This window comes from Rhyacophila brunnea, unplaced genomic scaffold (assembly GCF_057557595.1).
Source record: "Rhyacophila brunnea isolate RB1 unplaced genomic scaffold, BYU_Rbru_1.0 scaffold_11, whole genome shotgun sequence".
NCBI classification, from domain to species: Eukaryota; Metazoa; Arthropoda; class Insecta; order Trichoptera; family Rhyacophilidae; genus Rhyacophila; species Rhyacophila brunnea.
Genome location: NW_028232763.1, coordinates 11,175,291 through 11,202,944, shown reverse-complemented (window position 1 = coordinate 11,202,944; position 27,654 = coordinate 11,175,291). Strand labels below are relative to the sequence as shown.

The window sequence follows — 27,654 nt, the reverse complement described above, 5'->3', positions numbered from 1 at the left end:
TCCAAGAAACTTAAGGCATAACGCGTACGGACAACAAACGAAATAATTGGATAAGGGAACAAACAAGGGTATGGGATGTAATAGAGTTTGCATAGAAATGGGAAGACATCACATAACTCGGAAAAGAGACAATCGATGGACAAATGAAGTGCTGAGAATTGAACCAATACAAGTGCGTCGGAGACCAAGTTGAGGAAATTGGCTTTCATAAATAAGAGATTGAAAAGTCTACGTCTATGTTGAACAGGTAAGTATAGTTGTAAAATTAAAAAAAATATATTTATTAGTATTTTCACCGGTTCCACCGTAATGGTGATTTATGTAGTAGGAAAGTAACTTTACTTTATCGAATTTATAAAACAGAATTACAGCAAGTTAAGGGGGGACATGCTCAGCGTACGTCAAAATGGAGCTTTTATGCTATTTTCAAAGCATGGTCATGGACATTCCTTAAACGTTGTAGATAATCTATTTACATAATTTTGAAGCCTTACTATCCTTTATATTTATTTTTAACATTTGATGACTGCATAAAGTATTTTTATTACATAAAATAGTATTCTTTTAAACCTCTCGCTCTAATGTTTTAGAATATAGTCATATTTCAGTACATGCATATGCAGTGGTGTTAAGATGTTTTACATTTATTAATTTTTAAACGCATTTATAAAACCATTAGTATAATTTATGTCGACATTATTATAGTGAAATATTTACGATAAAAAATTATACTGATAATCTCTGTGATCCCAAATTTGACAAGAATTAGGCATTTTATTATTCAAAAAATGAGCAAGATTTACACATTTAAAGATAATTTTAAAGATACTGATTATAAGCTATATTTTTGACAATTCAAATGTGATAAATATTTTACGAATAAAGTTTGCTTTATAATAATTATTTGCCTAAGAATAAGGTAGTATTTTTTTGAAATACGCATTTCTATTGGCATTTCCCAGTGGCTAAGCTACAAAATACGGCCGTAGCCATAAATTGACAAACGATAAATGAAGTAGGGAGTAAGATCATAGTAATTCGCGTGTTTGAACATGTATCGTTTAAAAAAAAATCGGTTAGGTCTGATGTAATTACATTTAATTAATTAAACTATTAATGAGATCCCCGAGGTTGATGCTGCGAAACTAAATACTGGGTATCTGGCTCAATTTTTGTGAGGAAAAAACGAAGGTCTCCTCTTTCGGAAATGTTCAGGCGGTTTCCTGATGCATTACTGATGAGATTAATTCTTTTATAGAGGGTATTATTATAGTTTCTCCACTTTTTGCAATTAATTGTGAAATGCGATAAGAGGCAATTAATCCATCTTCGTTCGCTGCATGTTGTTTCTTAAATGATACAACGATTGTTGAACGATTTAGAATTTTTATATCTTTTTCTCTTTTGTTTGCGGTCGCACTATAGCGCCATTTAGTTTCACTTACGTAACGTGAACTAAACTTATGCGAGAGCGATATGCATAGTATATTTTCTGAAATTTAAATTATCACGGGGAATTTTGTGAAAACATAATGAAAATGTTTTAAAACCCCTACCGCCCACCATGAAAGCTGGAACGCCCACTTGTGGGCGGTAGGTACCAGGTTGACTACCCCTGATTTACATTATAATGATAAATTGAACTGTGTACAATGTTATGAGATATATTTTAATTGTAACGATGGCAACGAAAGACTCGCTTCCTCAAAGTAAATTGTGTATACGAGTTTCACAAAATAGGATTTGAAAGAAAAACCAAAACAAATCTAAAATAACAGGAAACAATTCAAATCGACTAGCGACACGTTTTCTACCATAATTTAAAAAAGGAACATTACGTAAACGAACGCTACTACTATTGGGAGGAATGTTTCTGCCGCTTTTAGCACCTGTTCCGTCGTAAGTAATCATTTTTATATCAAATTATATTTTCCATTTCCGCACTTCGTTCTCCATATCCGCCCGCTGATCATTTCGCGTTTATCTTATTTTCCCACGGACGATAAGTACCGAGATTAATGGAAAACGGCTTACTTAGGAATGGAGAGATATTAACTGAATTGGCAGTTTCGTAAGTGGTGAGGGCGCCACTATCCACGCCGGCTGTCGGCAAAGATATCTAAAGTAATATCTTGTTAATGATATTTACCACTTAACGAGCATTTTCATAAATCTCTTTTTATATTATTTTATATCCAATATAATAAAACCAAACGATAAATGCAGGAAAACAATGAATGTGGTATAACGGAAAAAATGAAAATTCACAATAACTAACAATTAAAATTTCACATTTTTTGCGTAAATAGATGGAGTTTAGAGTAGAAGCCGTCAAATTTCATTACGCTGCGATTACATTATGATCACGTCACGTGATGTCACGTGCTGGTACGGTGACAAATTAGTATATGGTTTCATTATTCGGCAGAATATTTTGAATGATCACTATCTCTATAAATTCAATGATGGAAATTTCCAACTCTAATTTATTCATATTTTTAATTATTCATAGTAATTTCAATTAATCTTAACAGTTTCTACGTGTATATACGTTAAAATTACTTACGATATTGCATCCATAGAAAATATTTTGAACAAAACCCAACCAGCAGATCATAGATAATAGACGTAAACACTAGCCATAGATAATAATTTAAGATAAAATCGAGGAAGAAATAAAATTAAAATAATGGGCCATGAGTCATGCGGTTGCCGATTTAGTGCGATACGCGTGAGGTGACCTCATTGTTGTTCTGGCAATTTCGGCAGATTTTGTTAACTGACGATGTTCGTTTAAAGGTTCAAAATGTGCTACGGGATGGGAGCATTAGTCTTATAACTTTTTAAATACCAAGAAAAACTACATTACACATTTTCCCTCGTAGTGGCAGCTTACTGTGACAACACGTCATAACGTGATGATAATGTATTCGAATCTTAAGAGTACACGATATAATTCAATATTCTGTTTAGAACACTGAGGTCTGTGGAAGATTACGGTTGAAGACGTGAGGAGACGAATCGGTCTGTTTACAGCAAACGAAGGCGTTCATTGTTTTTGTATCCCAGTATATCTACACATTTGATTCCGCGCAAAAACGATCGAACCAAAAAACATACGACAAACTAAATAAAATTTTAAACGATCAGTGCGGGAAAATTGTGAATAGATGAACTATCGAAACGATTTTTTTTTTGTAATTATATATGAGCATTTTTTGAAGCCTGACCAAATGAATGATACATGCGGAAAAAAGACATATCGAATATCAACTGTATTTCATTTATGCAGTACACTATCTAGTTTCTTTTAGTAAAATAGATATGAACTGAATGTATATTGGTCAACTTTAAACTATCTCTTAGATAACGCTCTGGTTTAGATTATTAAAAATGGTAAAAACGTTCATAAGCAGTGGTTTAAATATGTATTATTCACTGAAGTAGCATTTAGTAATAATTTCATTTTAGATCTAATGCCTAATCCAAAAGAAGGGCGTAAGGGATACTTTATTGAAAATAAGTTATATAATGTATTATTAATATCATCATCATCAGCCGGGGTCAATCTACTGCTTGATGAAGGCCTCCCCAAGCTTTCTCCAACTCTCTCGGTCCTGTGTCGTTCGCTGCCACGTATTTCCGCCGAACTTTACCAGTTCGTCAATCCAGCGGCTTTTAGGGCGGCCCTATGGATGTTTCATGCCCCTTGGGTACCACTGGATGACGGCATTTGTCCAGCGGCCGTCCTTTCGGTGAGCAATGTGCCCCGCCCATCTCCATTTCAGCTGTTTGGCAACGTCTATTATATCGCGTACTCCTGTCTGCTTCGTAATATTAATATATATATAATGTAATATTATATGCATCTACGGCATGACATTGCTTAAAATAGTATTTTTAACCTCCAAAAACTGTGACAGCAAGAGAGCATTCCTATCAGGCACCATTAGCGAGGGTGCAAGATTAGTAAATGCTCTCCCTAAAGACATAGACATTTTCAGTGATGTACTTTGTATTTTGTTTTTGAAACTTTATTTTTCTGTGTAAAATTGTATTTTTTTGTTTTCAAAATTTTATTTTTCTGTATTAAATTGTACTTACGTATGTTTTGATTAAATTTGTTTTTCTGATATTATTATTATTATATTCTATATTGTAATATTTGTTATAATGTAAATCTCATTTTGTGTACGTCTTGAATTTAGATCTGTTATGTCCACAATGCTTTGTATTCTTAAATAAATAAATGACGAAGAAGCGACTATTTTGTTGACCACTAAAATACGATACTCGTGGTTGTAGCATTTTTTTCAAAGTAAACATTCTTTTATCAACATGTGCATTATATATATTTTTAACAATTATTAAATATTATTACGTAAAATATATTTGCCTAAACTTTCTATTGGAATTTTTAATTGGGTCATAAAATTTGGCGTGATATATTATATTGTACGATATTATTGACTCAAAGTGTATTCTTTCCCATTCAATAAAAGCTAATGAGTAAATAAAGGACTGTAATAATAATTACAGAAAAAAGAAAACTTTTCAAAAGACGAACCTTATTATTGACAACAAAAGAAATGTTTCCTAAGTTAAAAATCTTACTGTGTTGAATGAATAGATGAGATTATAATCTCGGAATAAGTTAAATAAAAATTAAGATTAATTAAAATGTAGATGGTGATATTCAGTCTTTAACGAGGAAGAAAGCACAACGAAGAAATAATAGAAGCGGGTTGGAATTCTAGAAGATATATTGGTAAAAGTGTACGGTTTTCTCTAAAGAATTTGACCATTTATTATTTTAAGTTAGATGTTTCGCGAACCATAATGAATACGTTAAATGCATTGGTTACGCAAACTCATTATTCTTTTCATAATGAGATTTTCACGAGTCAAGGGCGGCCGCCCGTACCGCAAAGCTTTCGAAAATTTGACGCCTTCAGTCAAAAGTTCTCACAGAAACGATATTTCAAAATAATTGCTGAGGCCTGTAGGCAGACAGTGAAAACTATTTGAACCAAGTAGAATTCTATCAGATGAGTTCCATTAAGCCTTAATTAACATTTTTTTTAATTTCGTTCGTGTACTATTTCTATTACAGTATATTATTTGAGTATTATACTAATGATTAACAGTTGATTTTGGTACTGTTCAGTTATGAGGAATACAGCGGCAAACACATTTTGAAAATAGCCGATATACGGATTATTTGTAAATAAAAATTAAAATTAAACATGTTTATAACCTGTTTCCCCAACTTAATAGGACAATCACAACCAAAGCATTGGAGCGGAGCTCGGAGCAGTAGCACGGAGCACTGGAGCAATTAGATTGTACCCGGAGCACCAAAAATTTGTAGTGCTCCACTGCCCCGGTTGTTTTTTGTTATTATGAAATTTTTATACTAAAATCTAATGAAAACAGTAGATATATTTTGACACTTTTCAACACTGGAATTATTTTAAATATGGCAAAACTGCCGAGTGATAGATAACCTCACTTTTTTTTTTACTGAAGAGGCAAATAATGAGAGACGATTTGTTGTCAGATTTTGATTATTTTAAAACTACTTACATATTTTTTTAACATTTGTATACATGTAATACTGATTAAAACTTTTTACCCGGAGCGGAGGAACTCAAAAAAGGGTCCGCTCCAACGCTCTGTTCACAACCGATACAAAATATACAATCTCACAGCTATAGACAGTTTCACAAACTAACAATATATTTATTGAAGCCATGAATCATAATTAAATACAATATTTTATGAACGTATCTATGTGGAATTGGTAATACATATTGTATTTTATTTTATCTAAAACTTTTGATCAAAAAAAATATTTACACAGTCGTGAACATTCGTCAACCTTAAATACAACATATAACCATAAAACTATCAATTTGATCGTGTTGACGTCTGATTTGATTGGGTCATAACATACGTTATGTTGCGAGTGTTGAAAATGATACAATAACCAAAATACACCGTACGCGCACTCACGTATTTTTCTTTAGGTGAGTGAATTTTTCTAAATTCGTGACTATAATAAGCAGTTTTCTTCCATATTTCCAATCGCAAATATTAGAGATTGTATTCTTCATAATGTAGATGACTATAATTCTAAAACCAAACATCAAACTGACAGTATTGAAAAAAACACGTCGTAAGCTGAAGCTAAAGCCTTCAATACAATCTGTCACTCCAATTGTTACATGAATCAGCCTGGATTGATTTATACCACGACTCAATTAAAAGATACAAAAATGCATTTCACGAGCGTGCTAGGTGGTGCCAGGTCTGCACGTGTTATTTATACTTGACAGTGTTAATACATTACATATTCATTAGGTACACTAATTGTACAAAAGACTTTCTTAGTCGCCATTAGCTAGCAAAAAATGGCAAACAATTAAATACTGCAATAATCATCTATCGAAAATCGAGTTATTCACAAATGTATATTTGGCGTATTTAATGAACATCTGAACACTATTTTCATGTTTTGACGGATATGGAGGAAAATTTTCCCAAAAACTAACACTGCCAAACTATATATACGCCGCCGACTTAAATAATTGTTTTGTGAATTCCAAGAAATTCAATAACACACCTTGGCGTTATTATTGAAAGCGGTAAGTTTATTTTAAAGTGGTATTAGAACTTATAACATGTATACAAATTAATCAGACAAGTTTATAATTAACAAACTTCAATATAATATAATGACATGGTCATTTAGCTTATGTTTATAATATATTAATATATCATATTTAACTTTCAAGACTTAAACAGTTTTAATGACTCCGACTGACGATGATGATGATGATATTATAAATGTATAGGCACAAAAGTTATTTTACCTTTTTTTGTAAATATACCTATGAAAAGTTAGTCAGTTTTACCTCTGATACGGCAATTATTTCGAAAATGACAGACAGGCGTGAAAAACACGTCATTCGTATAAAATTGATTACAATTAGACCATATCATCGGCTTATAGTAAAAAGTTCATAACCACAAAAATCAAACAGTAATAGATAAAATTTTAAAAGTTTTGGTTATTCTTTAAAAAAAAAAAAAAAAAAACATTAGCATAATCCTCTTGTGAATATATTTACATTATGAAATTATTTATGACAATATGGCTTTTTGGGGAAGTCTAACGTCTACGAAAACATCTAGGATCGACACGAAGGGGAGGTTCCTACGGCCTACACAATGGTCCGACCGCAGTGTTGAACGCTACGGACTTCAAAATGCATTGATTGATGACATGGGATATAAAGAGAACATTTGAGTTAGCTCACGATATTCAATAGTGAAGAATACAAAAACTAAGAGTGTATATATAATATTTTAATTAACTTTCCATCACTGTATCAATAATACGTATAGGCTTGGTTAATTATCGCAATGAAAGAATAATATTGGGGTTACTGCAAAAAATTGACAAGTCTCGAAATCACGTTATGGAGTAATTGCAATTTGACATATCCTCTAAATCAGACACAATGATAATTTATTTGTGCTTTATGGGAATGTTCTATATATCGGATGACATTGTTTTTTTTCTAGCACACATATTTATATATATATATATACACATAATCAGCTGTTAACTCTAAATACCTAAATTATTGACTTACCAACTTTTGCCAGAAACCCCACGATTAGGGCCCCCTCTACGCCGTGCGCTTGTGCGCGCACACATTAACTTTTGAAGGCGCGAAAAATAAAATTACTACCATTTTTCAGTATAAGTTTTTTTTATAAAACTATAAATGAATGACATCTAAAAAGCTTTCTAGAAATTTTGACTTTTATTTCTTTTTATGCACATCCGGCAGGGTCTAGGACGATTTGGCACCGGACAACTGGACGCCACGGAATTCGAAAATAAATAGATGTTAGGTACTTATAGGTACTTTAAAAAAAATATTCAATATTATTATTTATATTTAAATGATTATATTATGATTTAATAGTTGGTGAGAATGTAAATATGCAGACGTAAACAATGATTTAATCGTGCATATGTTTAAGTTCCAACGAAAAAAGAGTTTTTTATTCTATATAAAGCCTTAGGCATGGTAATTCTCAATCCACGATAAATAATACATTATGTTAAGAGTAAAATGAATTCAAACTACTAAGTAGTAGATAGAAACTGATTAAAATACCTCGTCTACGTTCTGTATACGTGTCTACGACAATGCGGCGTCCAATTGTCCGGAGGCCAGTCGTCCCATTCCCCATCCAGCATGCGATAAATTAGAGAGAGCGAAGGCTCGGTGTATATTATATAACTTATATTCTTCACAATTGTGAGTTGGTGACTTTTCGAAATAAAACAATTTCCATTGAAGCAGTTTTAAATATTGTAAATGTAAAGCGTTGTGTAAAATTATAAATTGCTTAGTTCTATTTTAACGTACTTATAATATTACAGATAAAACCTTTCTACACGATTTAATGGTCATTTATAATTCAGAAGGGATAATAGGTAAACAATGTCTGGCGGAGATTGTGGTCAGACGTGTTCCTAGGAATCCCAACACATAACTCAACGCCAGAACGAGGACAATGATGTAGGAGATATCATATATATATGTAGGTATACATGTTAAAATATATATCCATAGATGTTAATGGCAGTTAGATCGAATGGTAGTTGTGTGACATAGCTTTCAGTATGGGTGAATATTAAATAGAGTTTTCAGTCCCAAATTATAACAAGTTTATGATATAGAAATGTTAAAATATAATTTAATCGAGCGTGATATGTCATAATATATCAATTAACATCGTATAAGCATAATTTTATCGTGGTGTTAGTATTTTTAATGTATACGACTGCACAATTATTGGATTTTCAACAATTATAATATATCTAATACTAATAGATATGTATTTTTATAGTGGAAGGATAATGGTCAAATGACAAATGCGGACAAATATACAATACTGAAATATCATTTTGATTTCCATAGTAACGCACGTATATATTAATAATTTAGTTGCTAGGACCACCCCCGTAGCAACCAATAATAGTGGTTTGGATTACGGATTTCTTCCGAAATAACTTTTCATACAAAACAGAATGAACTGAAAATGAATTCGATTCTACTTAAAGATGGCTAAAAGTATTAAAACAATGCATTGGCATCGTGTTCACATATATTCTAAGTTTCAAATGTCTAGCTAGTCGGGAAGTCAGTTAAAAATCGATTGCAAGATTTGTACTGGATAAACAACCACCGGACAAACAAGAATACGAGCTAAGAAAAGCGTGGTAAATATAATATAACCATTACGAAAAATCTTTTTGGGTCGATTCCGCGTCCATGTACTCTGACCACTAAGCTGTGTGTATCCTATCTATTTGCGACGAAGTTATCTAATAAATTTTACAAATCTCACTGAAGCGCTTTCTAAACATCGTTATTATTTTGCATTCGGCATTTGTATTAACCGGTGACAGGATCTCTCCAAATTTTTGGTTTAACGTACTTGCACATGCCAATAATTTAATTTTAATAACGTATAATTCTTTATTGAAAAGGTATAATTTAGTGAGAAATATATAACCATTACAAAAAATTTTTTTGAAAAAATACGACACCCGGCGAGATTCGAATCCGCGCACTCTAGGATTTGATTTTCGCGCCCATGTGCTCTGCCATGAATGTTTGAAAATCCAAACGAATTAGTTTTTAGTACGACAATATTATGTTGTTAAATTACTTTCGTATATGGAAATTAAACAATTTTTCCAAATGAATAGGTTTACTATACATTTATAATGTTGACAAGATTCAATCACTTACTTCACCTGAATGTTTGGTTTTGATCTCGAATGACTTTTATACCTACTAGGCATGTATCGAAGATGGCTAAATAAAAAACCTTTTTCGTACATCTTCGAAAAGGACTTGGGTCTCTATTGAGACCCTTCCGTCTACCATTTTGTTATAAGTAAGGACGTATACCAGTTTAAATATAAATTCCTCCAATAATATGAATGAGCATACAATTTCGTTTCCTTCTGAAATATAATACCTACTCAGTATAAGTAAATTCTATATATTAACATTATTTTTCTCACCACCATCTACAGCTCATAATGTTTCCTAGTCTAGCTAGACCAACATATATAATAATGTGTCCACATATAAATTATAAGTATGGATATCAGGCAACTCAGAAATGATGGGAAACTGAAATAGGTACCTAACGGGTAAGGAGTATCAGGTAACCGATATCGAGTAAGAAATAATCCGGAATAAACGTGTCAAGAATACGTCATACGTCAAATACTGAAAACTGCTCTCGGTTTATGCATTGACGCTCATTTTATTTTGGTGTATAAATAACACACACTATTTTAAGTGCATAATGCGTGTTTCATTTCCGTAGGACACTCAACACATTTTGGCGTATTGAATATAGCCTATCGGAATTCTATTTATTATCTGTTCTGTGATGGAAATCTTTGAGAGGAGAGTTTTGAAAAGAATCTTTGGGCCTGTTCAAGAAGGTGGCATTTGGAGGTCAAGTTATAATGAGGAGCTTAGGTACACACTTTATGGAGGCGAAAAGACCGCGCTGGATTGGCCACGTGCATAGAACGCCGGAGGTTATACCGGCGAGGCGGACTATGCATGCAACCCCCGATGGCAAGAAAAAACCTGGACGGCCGAAATTGAGATGGCTGAAGTGTGCCACGAGATTTAAAAATGCTCGGTCAAAGAAATTGGAGAGTGTCGGTGCTGGATCGTCCAGGATGGAGAAAGTTTTTGAAGGAGGTCAAGACCCACCAAGGGTTGTAGTGCCATAAAAGTTGATAAATTATACAATGGTTTGTAAACTTTTGCAAATAAACACATGCCCACACCTGAAAATATTACTATGAAAATAAATATAGTTTGGAAAGTCCACATCGTTCGAATTTGCACATTTTAATATAAACAACATTCCACAAGACCGTATGTCGCTATTTCCAATTAAAGCGTAACAAAATCTACCCAAATATCGCCACACTTACTTGTTCGTCAGTAGGTACATTTGCACTAGTATTAAAACTTTTGTTTAATTCTTTAGTTCGAAGCAGGCTTGAGAATGGGTATATTGTTTGGGCACCGCATCAGTTGAAGTATGGCCTTATGGTCCAGAGGGTTTAGAAGAAACTATTGAGACTCCTTTACTTGAGGTTGTATGGATACTATCCGTGGCTTTATCCAACTGACTTTCTCTATGCCTCGGTATGCTTACATAGGTACTGCAGTCTGCAATTTAGAAGAGATTTTTATTTAGCTACGTATTTTTTTCGACTTATACGAGGTATAAATGAGAAATCTGCTATTCTGGATAGTGTTGACCTGTGTGTCCCTGATAACTATCTTAGCAATAGGGAGCATCAGTTGTTTATTCTCCTAAGGTGCAGAACCAACCTGCCACTGGTAATGCCGATAATTAGGGCCAATAGGGCGATAACTATGTTCAACCAAATTGCTTGAGGGTGAGTTTAGGTGACGCTATTTTATAAATTCTTAAAATAGGGTCTTCTTAGCAAACTTTATGTACTTCTTTGAACTACTATAGATATATAATTGTATTTTCACTGCGTTTGCATGTTTATATTATGTTCTCTATTTATATTTTCATTTTTATCTCTTTTATTATTTTTCTTTTTCTTTTTTCTTTATAACAATGTTTCATGCCATGCTGTGAACGTCTTTAACTTATAATTTGTAATGTCCACAATGTGTAAAATAAATAAATTGAATAAAATAAGATTTATCCATCTGTCACGGAATACAAAAAAACAAAGTACAAAAACAATTCCACTGTATTTAGGCAAATAATTGTATGTTAATAACATGTTTATTAGATTGCCGACATCTCTATAGGTATCTTGGTCTGAACTAGGCATTAAATCAGCATATTATGGAAAATATGCAGCAAGCCATTGCCCACTGAAGAAGGAAGCCGATACATTACACGACTGGTCCTACTTTTCGCCCCTCCCGTTGTCTACGGATGACCTGTCATTGTCTATAGAGTGCTCAACTGACGCGTCTGTCGTGTTCACTTGTCGGAGTATTCTTAGTTTCAGATTTCTTTCAGATTATTTTAACGCATCTTGGAGACCTTGGAGTTCATCTGATTTAGTGGTTATGTGTTATTAATAATTGGAAGTGACGATCAAAGTTAGTAAACTTCTTCTGTGTATAATAATATAGTAATACACTAGGACGTTTGTCAATGTGACAGTCGATTCTAAACGACAATAACTAATACCTTATTTATACTCTTCAGTCGTTATAGAATATCAAACTCTGCTTGCAAGTACGTTATCAATAAATAGTAAGGCAGTGGACCAATCGTTGCTTGTGGAAACAGTTATGCTCAGGCTTTATTAATCTAAAGATGGCGGTGGGCAAGCCCAAGAATCTATGCCATTCGACAGTCTACTTGCGTCTTCCCAAAATACACTTGCACCCAATAGCTTTACCGTATATACCGGTAGATTGTATTTAAAATATACTGAAATCCTAAATCCTAAATCCTAAGGGTTACATAATAGTAGGTGTAATCGATATATATAAAGTTATATTTTAGAATGATTAAAATTCCCTGTCTACCCAATTACCATATATATAATATATTGACGTATGAGAGAAAGCGTGTGTCGATGTTTAGGGGAAATCGAGACAAGGATAATACGTTTTAAATGGGGTTAAGATTAAAGAAAAGATACACGTTATTATTAAATTTGAAAAATAACTTGACACGAAAATAAAAGAATCGTTTATTTTAATCTGGTCGTGAAATAAAACAATCATAAGATAGGTACTTTCATAATATTATCTGATTAATTAAGTATTTGTAATTAAATGAAACACGATTGTATAGTACTTATTCCACTTTTTAATTAAATTCTGTACCGGTTTTGTCCTCTTCAATGTGACATTATCAACTAAGTACTATACAATTGTGTTTTATTAATTAAAAATAATTAATGAAATAATACAATGCAGATCCACCATGAATTGACAGTTAACACTATAAAAGAAACTCTCATAATAGTTCGATACTTACAGTGCAGTACTAGCATGCATATAGAATGTATTAAATGACATTAGAATTAATTTGTGACAGATTGACGAAAAGATATAAGTATGGTGGTTGGTGGTGGTTGTTGTTAATCAAAATAATTTATGTTGCAGAACTAAGCCACATCTAAGAATGTTGACAGATAGCACTGCCAACTGGTATTATTTTCTAATTTGTATATATACTCCTTGATTCCAGTGTCTTGGAAGGCCGCTAAATACTACGGCCGAGCTACGGGATGCTGGTATGATCTGGTGCCCTATGTTATAACTTGTGACATGAAGTCACCCGACGACATGACGTAATTGTGACAAGGCCAGCCGCCCAAGCACACGGCTCACCGTAGATATTATTATGCTGAAACACCTATTTGTGTATGGAGACAATTAATAACGCCAGTATTTGAGTAGCGTTAATTTCTCGAATGCTATTATCACTCCGGCAGTACGTCACAATGATTTCATATGACGTCATGTCAACCGGGCGACTTCAACTCGCAAGTTACAACATAAGGCCCCTGGACGAATACATTCTCACTCCAGATGAATGGACCAAATCAACGTATTTTTCACTGACACAGACCCTTCATGTCGAGAGGAATGGAGCCAAGCCGTGCTGAAAAGGTCACGAAATCATCCGGGTCACAATCCTCAGTAATAAGGTCCCAACGAATAAGAATATCTAAAGTATAAATTTGAAGTTTTGCTCTTTGTGTCGAATTGATAACTCACGTACCTAATAAAACAAACTGTCAGAATGAGTGTCACAAATTTTAAATTAACTTTCCTATATCACATGTCACTTTACACCAAAAATTTCCCTGCGGTGCTGCGGTATTTATTATACTCAAATATTTTTTATAATGTGATAGTTGTTTCGCTTAACTAGTTTAGTTTTAGAAATAGTTTACAGTAGTTGCTATAAATACTGTATAAGTAATATTATTTAGTATTGATGAAAAACTATTATATATTTATAATTAAACAATTCTATACAATTGTAACTGGATAATTTAATATACATAAGTACAGAAAATCAAATTTGCATAATTCCTCAGTAATATAAACTAGTCATCTTAAGGTATTCGCTAGCAATGTTTAGTGAAAACACTATATTAAAAAAAAATACGATAAAAAACAGTCAATCCATATAATAACTTATTGTAATAATGATCAGGTTAGAATGCACTATTCATAGTGAGGTTAGTTTAGGGCCACCGCCCATGATGACGGTCATTCGGACTGACACTAGGGCTAGGTGACGGCCGAGGTTAGGTGAGCATTCCACATTCTGATTGCGTACTGTCTGGGTATGGAGAGAGATGAAGCGGACTAAAGCGAGAGTACCACTGCAGGAGTACTAGATGTAGTAAAGTACGCACGGAGGCAAAAGGTAATAACTGTACATCAAGAACGTTTGGTGGTTAGCCGACCGACCGGCCGTTTATGGGCCATTACGTCGCGTTGCACCGACCGACCGTCGTTATGGGTGGTGGTCTTTAATAGATACTTAAATAAATGTTATACTTCATAAAGTTTAACTTTGGGCAAACATAGTGTCTAATACTGATATGCCGACTAATGAATGGTCCCGAATGCTTTACGAACTGTTAGAAAATATCTTGCACTCGTGTAAGTTTAGCTGAAAGCCTATCCTAAATCTATTACTACGAGCAATATGTACAACTAAAGATACTGCATAAGGCCGACGCCTGAGGGTTTGTCCTGGACGTACAGCTCATTCAGGATAGAGACATGCCCATGGCAAAGAAAATACGACGCATATTTTTTTTCCAAATTAATTACCCGTGAAAATCGGTTCATCGCATATTAAATTTTACGGAAAGCTTATGAAAGCTTCAGAAAACTTATCACACGAATACAATAAAGCTTGTTACAATGGAAAATTTCGATAAAGCTCATTTTAACGCGCGTATACGTCAGCATAATATTTTCTTGCAGTGACGTGCGGGGCAGTAAGCATCACCGTCTGGCGTATTCATAGGCTTCTTTTTTTTATTGTGTTACTAAATAATAATATAAATTTCATATTTTTGAAATGTTAGCAAATAAATACGCGAATTATACAGAGGAAAGTGCCATATAAAAATACATAGACCTAAAAATATAAAAAAGGACCGCATTCGCCACTTGCTTTTATGATTTTTTGGTGTATGATGTGTGATGACCAATGGCTATAAATAAAGACGTGTCGGTTTTTTTAGACAAAACAATATATGTAGATAAGAAAATATTTTACCTCAGTGTACGTAATTGGTGACCTCTCTTTTTACTTTGCGCAGTTTAAAAAATGTTACACGGTTATCACATTCAAAAATTTTATTATTTTTATTATACGATGATTATTAAAAAAAAATCATAATAATTACATAAATATATAATAATAGTATAAAATTTGAGATTATTTAACATTAACATATCGACTTAAATTTAAAAAAAAAAACCCCAATATGCAGTGAAAATATCCTGGCGTCATTTCGGTATTTTTTTATCCTGCTTAGTGGAAATTCTGCGCACGCCACTGATTCTTAGGGCGCACGTGTTAGAAATATAATATTATTATTATTATTTTATGCACCACCCTAATTAAACACTCTTACTACAGTGCCTGCACACAAAGCGATGAAGATAACAAAGGCTATCGATTCAATAAACTTTTAATTGGGATATCTTTGATTTGAACACAAATGGCAAAGGTATGATACTCGTAACAACTACAGAGATATTTTACAGTGCTGCACTGCATTTTAAAAATAGTAGTAAAGCATTACAAAACTTATCATCACAACATCAGCCGGGTTCTTCATTTTCACGTACACCCACCGACGTTTATGAGTTGGTCGATCTAACGGGTTTCAAAGCGCCCCTGTTATCATTGGGTGCCACTGTACAACAGCATTTTTCCATCAATTGTCCATTTACAGATCAACATGTCCAACCCGTTACCATTTTATCTGCTTGGTGATCTTTATCAAATCGCTTTCTCTCATCTGCCTTGTATCTTGGAGTATTGTGAACATTGTGGTCTCTCCATGTTATGCCCAACATTCACGTTTCCATTCCACGTTATGCTACTTTTCATTTTACTACTGTTTTGCATGCGAATGTGAACACTGGTAGCACATGAATTTACGTTTAAGGCACAGTGGGTGGTCGTTTTTGAAGATATTCGTCGTAGAAAATCGTCATACCGTCAATAAACATTTCTTTCTTGTCTAATATAGACGTAGTTGTTGACCGGCTCAATTTGAAAGCTATACCTCAGAAAATTTGGTATATGACGAGATTGTTCATATAACCAAATTGGCATGGAACTCATTTACGCGGCTGAATATCTTTATGCCTAAAGCGTGAATAGTTCAACCAATGTGTGCTACCATTACTCACGTATGCATATGAAGCATCAACAGTCATGTAAGAGAAATCTGATGATATGGAAATGTGTCAATTGGGCATAAAAAACCAGAAAAAAACAAATTAACAAGGAGGCATGTAAGAATACGCAATGTTATATAGGTATCTAGGCTGGTAAACCCGCAATGGAGTTTGCTGAAGAAATGCAGTCATATAGTAAGTACACACGCACGTTCTTGCTCGATGGTTTTACGCTATGTCTCAACGTGTGTACCATCTGACTCGATTGTATTTTGTTCGACATCGAACAAATTGTGCTATCCGAAAAATATTGAAGGTCCGTAATTCTTGCTCGATGTAATTTGAGTGAGGGAGTGACGACGCACCGGAAAGGCTAGTGTGGCCTCGCTCTTACTCGTGGTCGAAGTCGTGGCGGTGCGCCGGTGGCCACACAGCGTATTATGTCGAATTGCTCGACAGTGCGGACGCAACGAAGTCAACATGCTCGATCGAGCAAAACCGTCGAGCAAGAACGTACGTGGATACTAAGCTATACAGTGGCATCCAGGGGGCCAACAACGACCTCGCCCTAAAACCTACAGCAAAGCTGCCAAGTACGGTAGATGCACGTGGCAGCGAATAACTAGGAATCGATAAAATTTGAAAGAACTAAGGGGGTCTTCACGGAGCAGTGGATGGATCCCGCGGTAGATGATGATGATATCAGAAAAGCTCCACTAAAAGCACACATAGGGTGCCAAAACGTTCCTTAATATGCTACTATAGGGTATTATAGTATTAGAAAGTGCACATTTAATATTTGCAATGGGTTTAATTCTATGGCATGTAAGGGATCGTAATATTTCCACCCCAGTGCGGTGTTTATACAATGGTTGGGGAAGAGGGGCGTTTTGCAAAAGCCCACGTGTTAATCCAACCTAAACTTGAAGTGTTTCACTAACTGAGACAATGCCCGTTTTGCCCCTAACTTTGTAAGTTCACGGAAATATGATTAATAATATTATAATATTATTCATAGACAGATCCGCATGCTATAGACATTTTGTGTTTTACTAATAGGTAATGCGCGTGACTGTCACAATACATTTATTTTATATTCCCATTGCAACTCCATCTTACTGTTACATTATGTTATAACCACTTAAAGGTCGATAGATAAAATTTTATTTATTTTTACATAGAGCGAACATTATGAATTATTAACTTAATACTTCACAACATGATATTTAGAAACACATAAATATTATTAAAACAGTATTATATATCCATACAAAAAGAAATAGATCAGTATTAAGTTATTAAACAGTAGAAAAGTGTAAATACAAAAACCACCTCTATTCATCCTCACGTGATTTGGTTGGACAAGAGTTATCGCCCTCCCAATTGGCATTACCAATGGCAGGTCAGTTCTGCACTTTGGGAGAACAAACAACCGATGTTCCCGATTTCTAAGATAGTTATCAGGGACACACAGGTCAATACAACCAAGAATGGCAGAATTCTCATTTTCACGGCGTAAATACGTGCCCAAATATAAATACTGTCTAGTGCTTAAACTATAGTATGTAAGCATACCTAAGAGGAACCCAGTTGGATAAAGCCATGTATAGTACCCATAGAACCTCAAGTAAAAGTCTCCAAAATTTCTTTTGAATTAGCTCACCATAAGGTCGTATTTCAACTGATGTGAGGCCTCAACAATTGACCCATTCTCTAGCTGTCTTCTAACTAAGGAGGTATCAACAGTCTGTGTATGGTAAAAATGTAATTTGTTACACGAAATTAGAAGAGTTTTAACAAAATTGTTCATAATGACATTTTCAGGAATAACGTGTGGTAGTTTAGGTAGGTATATGACGGCGGTCCTACGTTTGGGTGTGAAGCCTAGGAATTTTATAGGAGCAGGTACCCAAGACTGGGGTCGCCACGCAACCAAGTGTGCTTTGACCGAGTTTACAGTGTCTTAATTTGACAAATAGGACCGCAGAGAATTCACAAAAAATACAAATGATTCTAAGTAATTGACGTATAATACAAAAAAACAAGCTAAAACGTTACGGACATACAAAACTACGTGAAGAGATCTTCACGTCCGCAATAAGACGTCATCAATTTGGACAGCCCGATGGGGTCGACAACTGGTTCGCGCATCTCTTCCATCTCAGGGTATAGGGTTTGCACCCGGTATGAACAGATCTTTCCAAATAGACGAATCAAATAAATAAAAAAAATGCCATCACTTTCCACCGACAATGGTCCTACGTGCCGCTGAATGCCAAGAGAGATGGAGCCAAGTCGTAAAGAAGGCTGTCAGACGGTCAAATAATTCAGGTTACGTCCCTGAGTCATGAAGAAGAATAGTTTAAGGGATTCTTATAAATGACAGTTTCATTTTTATAAAAAATATATAATATTAAATTTGAGATAATTTGAATACCTACCCCGGTGAAACTGCTGTACTTTAAAGTTGCATATAGTCACGTTTATGCTTTTGGAACCACAACCCTCAGTGGATATTCAAAGAAAATTTATACATTCCCTAAATATTATATTATTCACGTATTCAATAAAAAATAATTAAATTAAAATTATTATTAGATTATTAATTTAATCACAGTTCAATCGACAAACGATTTACATGTTCTCAGTTAATTGTGAAACCAGTGGCCGACCACAGACACGGACTAGATACTGCATCATAGCTGCGGCTGGTTGGTTAATTAGTCCGGACGATAATGGGCCTTTACTCATGCAGATAGACCGGGAGATCGCAATGTCATCGTCGACCGCCTCGGTTAGCACCGGGCGAGCCCAAATCCGTGTATGTGAACAGCGGTCACATGATGCAGGAGATATATCAAGAAACCCTATTGCAGAGGTAAGGAAACATTCGAGACAGAAGAGTCAAATTAATTGGATTACCACACCAATTTGAAAAAAATAGAAATAATGAATGTATTGTTACAAGTAGAAATTTTTACAGAAAAAAAACTACACACTACACAAGCGTTCCATAAAATAAATTTGAATGATAACCTTGCATTCATTATAAAAAAAACCTGCATCAATCCGTTGCTGGATCTAAGCCAGTGGATTCCCAAATTGGTTACGCGGAACAGAAAAGCATCCAAAACAAAGGCATATCTTGAAATCATTTTGGTAATCTGTTTAACGTGACCTGTATTTAAGCATTGGATTGCCTATTTGGAAAGTTGAGCTTGTTTGGGTTTATATATAGCATCATAATTGTAAGTTAACTAGAGCAAATTCTACTTAGGAAGTAAATTTAGCATCTATATATTATGAAGGTATACAGTCAAACGGTCGGCCTAAAGATAAATGTGTCAAAGACAAAAGTGATGAGGAACTGTTTTTCGGACCCTGCGATTATCAGTATTAATGGCACCCAACTCGAGCAAGTCAGTAGCTACGTCTATCTCGGACAGCAGGTGCCCATAGCCGGAAGCATGCATGATGAAATTGTTCGAAGAACAAAGCTGGGATAGAGTACTTTCGGACGTCTGAATAATATTTTCAAGAGTGACCTACCATTATGTCTTAAGCGTAAGGTGTTCAACCAATGTGTGCTACCCGTGCTCACGTATGGCTGCGAGACGTGGACCCTCAACACGAGAGATGTCCAAAGGCTAAGAGTCACACATCGAGGCATGGAGAGGTGTATGTTGGGTATCACGCGAAAGGACCGTAAGAGAAACGAATGGGTTAGTAAGCAGACAGGAGTACGCGATGTAATAGACGTTGCCAAACAGCTGAAATGGAGATGGGCGGGGCACATTGCTCGCCGAAAGTACGACCGCTGGACAAATGCCGTCATCCAGTGGTACCCAAGGGGCACGAAACGGCCACCGGGTCGGCCTAAAAGCCGCTGGATTGACGAACTGGTAAATTTTGGCGGAAATACGTGGCAGCGAAAGACACATGACCGAGAGAGTTGGAAGAAACTTGGGGAGGCCTTCATCCAGCAGTGGATTGATCCCGGCTGATGATGATGATATTATGAAGGAACAAAAATATGAGGATTTCAGTTGTATTCAAAATTGATAAGTATGATACATTTTGTAATACGTACGTACTTACTAATTATTGTTTATTAACTCCAATAGCCAGTGGCGAAGGGTGGACGTAGGCTGTTAAGATCCGACATAAACAGTGCACACTAAACTTTGTCAGTCAAACGTATTTCTTTTCATTGAACTAAAACTACAACGCAATTAAGCCCTGTCAAACCCAAGCCATAGTAGATAATAGTCGAAAAATCGTTTATATTATAAAATATTTAAAATTATGGCTTAAACCATACAGATATTTTATATATAGAAGAATATTTTTTATTGATTATGGCTTGGTATAGGCATTTGTAAATTGTATTCTTAGTTCAATGAAAACAAATAAGTATAACAGACAAAGTTTAGTGTGCACTATTTATGTCAAATCTTAACAGCCTACCTCCACCTCTTGCCACTAGCCGTGACATACCGTACCGACAGGTAAGTCATGCGTTGCTTTTGCGAGACATTCTAATAGAGCGGAAGAATAAGGAAGTAATACGAATAACACAACTTATACTGATAGATTATGACGTCAAGACTACAATTTTTATGACTGCGGCGCTAATATGCTATGAGTATTTATAAGAGTGTAGATCATAATTATAAAGATTTTCTATATATATTTTTGTTTAAGAGAACCGTTTACGTTATGCAGCCATTCTAAAAGGAATAACACTTCACATGTTCTTTCTCTTCTCCACTTAGGCGTTTTAATAAGAATTATATATTTTTTTCTCACTGAACTTAAGTCGTCGAAATCGTCCCCTTAAAGTTAGGCGCGTATCTTAGTGACTAACGGGCCTGAGTATGGTTCTGCATCGCGCTCTAACATGATAGCACAGAAATTGCTGTAATGAATTTAGATATGATTTGAAACTAACGTGGTAGGATCTGCATTTTAAGTCCGCCTACCATCATCCAAGTAGGGGTTCCACGAGATTTTTTTAAAAATGTCTCACCAAAAAAGGTTGGGAATCACCGCCTGTGCGAATTACATTCCTTTCGGTCATACTATGTATTACGTTGAAACTAACTTTTAGGCATAAAGCCCACCAAAGCGGCGCTCGGTGCGCTCACTACTGAGTAGGCCCCCTCCCACCCGCGCATTACCCTTCACCTATGTAATAAGGGGCCCAAAAAGCACAAAATAATTATTATTATCAGCGTCTCTCATAACAAAGCAATAAAAATATTATATTATTTCTCGGGGCTTGTAATTAATATTCACGATAACATCATTCTACCAGCGAAATATCGGACACGCAATAACTAAACAATAAGTTCACTGTTATTAAATAATGGCTTCTCGCCCGTCTATCGACGACGCTTCTGGGAGCGTGATTTTGCTTGCAGTGTTCAATGAATGGACTACGTTGTATTTTCGTTAATTCGTGCCGCTGAGAAGCCACACGACGATGACTCATGGGGCAAGCGGGCACAATACGTCGTCAAATCCAGTGTGCGCTGGCGTATTTGATTACGTTGTATTTTCGATGATTTACGCGCCACTTGTGAAATTTTGCGCGAGCACCCCACTCGCTGCGTTAAGTGAGTTTTACGCCTTACAGAACATACTTAGGTATTTAGAATCAAGAAAATTAAATGTATTGCTTAGTCATTTTTTCAACGTTAATAGTTGATGGATATTATAGTATTAGAAATAATAAATATTTAACAGTGGATTTAGTTTTATTATTCTAATTATATTTTATTCACTTAACGTATTTCAACAGTTATTATCATATTACAAACAAGATCGGTTTCATCCTAACAAACATTTTAAATTGCTATGAAACAATTGTACATCAAAATATCTATGTTTTCGTGATAAACACTTTCTTACACACACACAAAACTCAACCAATCAAATCAAAAGTTTCCTAATAACATAATGAAATTGCTCAATCAACTTAGGCCATTAGCTAATTATCACAGTAACGAGTAATTTTATCAAACCAATACAACATAAAATTATTCTATAACAATAATTGTTGAAAAATAACGATAAATAAAATATAACAAAATATCGTGGCCAAAAATGAACAAAAAGCTCTGCCTAAGCAATATATTGTGTTGAAAAATAGTGCAGTAATTACGTTAACTGTGTTATCTAACGCTCAGATTGTAAAACATGTAATTTTAAGGTTTTGTTACTTTACATCAAAACACCATATGATTCAATTTCTTTTATGGTGTTTACTATTAGATTTCATGGTGAAAACGCATTATATGATGTATTAATTAAAATAAACCACAATATTATTATGTAGTACCTACCATTTACGCTTAGTTTTATATTAATCAGGACCAGTTTCATCCACACCAAATGGACATATTCAACTAAAGTGAATTTGTTAATATTCCAATAATGTAAAATTACTAGGAGTAATATAAATGAATAATTTGAATAAATGAGGAATTTGAAGCCAATTATTGGTCATTTACAATAGAAACCCTTAATAACCGTTAAAATTTACTAGTACTTATTAATATTTGTATTATTATTATTATCTTTATTGGTTGACAAAGGGACGAAATCTATCCTGACTAAAATTAAAATAAGTGGAACTAGTACCACATAATCATAGTGTTTCATTTTAATTGATAATAATATAAGTCATGTAAAATCACCACTGATGCATTGAAGTGTTTGTTACGAGTATTTTAATTTATTCTGTGATGTAAAATATAAATTCTTAGTAACACATTGTATTGGCGCATCGAAGACACAATGATAAAAAGTGGACCAACAGTCAACAGATATTTTTTTTTATTAAATTTAACAAGAATTTGCTGAAACTAATACAACTTTTTTATTATATGTTTAATTACAATACTTTTTTTAAACTTGTTTAGGTATTGAAGCACTTCAATGTACACTTTTCTTTTTAAATAAAGTGTAAGTAGAGCTGAATAATTTTAATAAATATTTTAAAATAAATAATAAAACATTTTTATCAAAAACAAACGGCGCCAAATTGACGTCGATTGCCCAGAACTACTTTCTCAACATCGGCGTCTAATTAGCGCCGATTGTTATCAACGAGTTAATAAAATAAAATGTAATAATATTATCATATAGTACTAGGTCCACTTATTGCATAAGTTTTATTATTTTCAAATTATATTTATAAATCGTGTTCCACATAAACATTCGAATAACGTTGTAGTGTGCCCACCGCCGAAGATTAAAAAAACGAAATCCTTCCCTCGACCATATCAACAGTCAAACAACATTTTTTCTACAAGTTAAGCTTTGAAGTAGGAAAATAGTGAGGAACGAGGAAATCAAATAGGCCTAATAATTCCGGAAGCAATCGAGTGGATATTCAGAGGTCCTGGCTTATGTTCAATCGCCAGATAATATATTCTCAGGCCAAAAGGATTGATGCAAACATCGGTTTTGTGGGGAGAAGGAGGGCGAGACGGGGAGGCGCGGCTGAGAAATTAATAGCCGCAGAGGTTTGAAATGTGAGGGCTCCGTTTGAACTTCCGCCAACGCTCGGCACGGGCTTGGGAACATTTTATGGGTTATAATCTATATGAAAAATGAATATCACAAAGTACTAAAAAATATAAGACGAGTTTTAGTTTCAAGTTAAAAAAGGGTTAATAATCATTTTCGCTCCAATAATTTTACTTTTCCTCAATAAGGCGAAGGTCTGTATTTTTTAAAAGAAATAAATATTCGCGATTCGGTAAATACAAACAAACATATAAATCTTTGCTATTTGAAAGTATTTCGTCACTGTTCTGGCAGTGGCAAAATGACATATTGAGTTAGTTATACCAAAATGTTCCTTATTTCAAACTTTACCGTCTGGAAACCTTTTTAATAAATAAACAGTCTTTATTTTAAAGTCATCCTTTTTGCGATTATTTAATAAACTCACATGATAGACCATTTCAAACATTTTAACAACTTCAAAGTCAAATTACTCAAAACTAGTATTCTCGAGTTAGTGTGTTCTGCCAGAACAGAGACGATTTTTTCTAACGCATTATATTTTAACTGCGACTTAAGAACTTCCATGATTGGTACAAGTGCAGCTCCACCGAAGTATTTTCATAAATACTTTCAGAAAGATAATTTGGTTGTCGAATGTATTCAAGATCTGCGAGAAATAAGGGAACTACAATAGCATTCCGTCTGGTAATAATGTATTACTTGCGAGGCGACAAATTAAAAAAGAAATGCAAATATGTACTACAATTTTGATAATACTGTATAGTCGACAAATCTCCGAATAAATAATATTTGCATGTATATATTACAAATAGCGAAATATGGGGGGTTATTTTAAGTCTATTTAACGGTGACACTTTCTTGGGTATATTACTGAGATCTTGTTGACTTTGACTCCAAAATTTGAAAAACTAAGTGGAGAACTCAGTACGCAATGAATTTTTTTTTTAGGTACGGAGGTCGCCGCAAGACGAAAAAGTTTGAAAACCTTTGTAATAAGATCAATACTACATTAATGAAATTTTAAATCCGTATTGCTCTTTACTCCTCACGATGTTATCATTATAAATTCTCACCCCCTCTACTAAATTGCAATTCTGAAATTTTAATATCTGTCCCTTTCTCACGTTTCATAACTTCTCTCTCCCTACCTCATAATTTTGTAATATGTAATATTATTTCATGTACGTGATAAACGAGCGGTGTTTGTTTATGAAATCGTGGGTTTCAGGTTGGAATTCAGGGTGTGACAAATTCAAATGTCGTTTCCATTGTGACAAGTGGGCAAGTGGCTGATATCCATTTTTCGTAAAACTTCGATAAGAAAACTCTCCGTGAGGTGGCTTAGATCCACATCGGATGTATGTCACGAATTAGCACTAAGTAAACGTGGAAACTCTTGAAAATTAATTGTTACATATTAATTAGTATTTTTCAAGCAAAAAAATATCATAAAATTGAGTTTAAGCGCCGGCTAGACACGCTCACGCTTTATCACAAGCTTACCTGCACAAATTGGTTTGTATCGGGAAGCCCGAAGGAAGGAAGTGTATGGACGGGAAAACTGTAGCTCGTGCAAATCGAAAAGCGCTGTAAAAGTGTTCCGTATATTTTGCACAAACTATACCGCACAGGTAAGTCGCTGCCGTCTAGACGCCACTTTAATGAAAGAACCATTTTTGATTTTCGTCATTGTGGTATCAAAACCTCCCCATGAAATTCTCATCGTAAACCTCCAATATCCTGATAATTTTTCGAGTATACCTGTACAAGTATCATGCAGCACTTATTAGATATCCGTCGAATACCCAGTTGGTACTTGACGTTTATACATTATTTAAATAACAATAATACGTCATCTTTTGATTCGGGGGAGACTATTTGTCGTCATCGGCGACACTAATGGATACATCACCGATAGAATGTACTTTTCAAGAATAAATCTTAAAACATGTTGATAGTAAATACTCGACAGCATTTATTTATATATAAGATAAGTGAACGTTCACTTTGACAGTGAAAAATAAAAACAGAGTTTCGCGGCGGCGGGAAATAAAAATTTCCAAAAGTATGGTAAAGTGCGCCTTGCTTGTCTTTTGTTCAGTTCGGAATCCCCAGCGCATAATACGCTACAAGAAAAGCGTTTTTATTTAACACGCGGAGACGTAATATACAAAAGCGACATACGATAAGCGCATTGAAAAAAAATATGAATAAGGACACAATAAACACAATGATTTTATACTATTTCCCGGGCGTGGGCGGCATTTTGCGGATTCCTTTTCATATGTACATACCACATACAGGAACATACTTAATTATTGTTATTTCATTTTTTCGTCTCTCCTTCGTCATATTTTTGTAAAAAGGATTTAGCTGCAGAATATAATTTCGGCAATCTTATAAGCATAATATGAAGATCAAAGTAAAATGTGTCCACAATAACTTGCGGTATGAAACAGTCGCAAACATCGCAGACAGTCGGGAACCTTCTTCTCACTTCCAACAAGTTTAAAAATTCCGTAATGATTTTAAGTAGATATGACTATATATTTGGCTCTTAGTGTCTAAAGGTGTTCACAAAAAAAGTATCCTCAAGTAAGTCACATGTTCACTACAGTTTTTAAAATACAAGTTTCAATTTTTCGTTTATTGTTATCTTTTATCTTTTATCTAAGAAACATTTTTGTGGAATATTGTTCTATATATGCCTTTTTTGGCAACACGGTATGTACTGTTACTATAAGCGTAGGTATATTATAACACTGGATATTATGTTTATTTAACAATCTAAAAAAATGCAAACAACTATAATATGTCGTATACAACAGCGTCAAAATAAATCCTAAAGTTGACGATTATAATTATTTTGAGATGGTTTTATAATCGTATCATCCAATGTGTCAGTATAAAGAAGTGGGGATCATCTGATGATACTTCAAACTTCAAAAGAAATGGCGTATTTCAAAAAAACACTACCTTATTCTTAGGTCAATAATTATTATAAAGCAATCATTATTCGTAGGATGTTTATCACACTTGAATGGCCAAAGACACAGCTTATAATTAGCATCTTTAGAATTATCTTCAAATGTGTTAATTTTGCCTATTTTTTGAATAATAAAATGTTTAATTCTTGTCAAATTTGGGATCACAGAGATTATCAATATATTTTTTTATCGTAAATGTTTCACTATAATAATGTCGACATAAATTGAGTACCTTGGTATCAAAGTGGGACATAAGGCATTTACAAAATTTTACAGGAGACTCACAAACATGTGTGAAAAGTGTCCGTCTTTCATATAACATACCAACTTTAAACTCAAAAATCTATGAAAACTACCGTTTTTGATACTTTTGGAAGATATTTTGAAAAGAACATCACTTGCACTACCATAATCAATTAAAACATGAATTTAGTGGGAGGTGGCGTTTGTCCCACTTTGATACCAAGGTACTCAATTATACTAATGATTTTATAAATGCGTTTAAAAATTAATAAATGTAAAAAATCTTAACACCACTGCACATGCATGTACTGAAATATGACTATATTCTAAAACATTAGAGCGAGAGGTTTAAAAGAATA

At 34.2% G+C, this 27,654-nt stretch overlaps 1 protein-coding gene across 1 annotated transcript in view; it reads right to left on the bottom strand.

The window, feature by feature from the left end:
- Window positions 1–27,654, bottom strand: part of LOC147078360 (tyrosine-protein phosphatase non-receptor type 13-like) — a 555,499-nt gene that overhangs the window by 393,961 nt on the left and 133,884 nt on the right. The gene's annotated exons all lie outside the window — the stretch shown is intronic.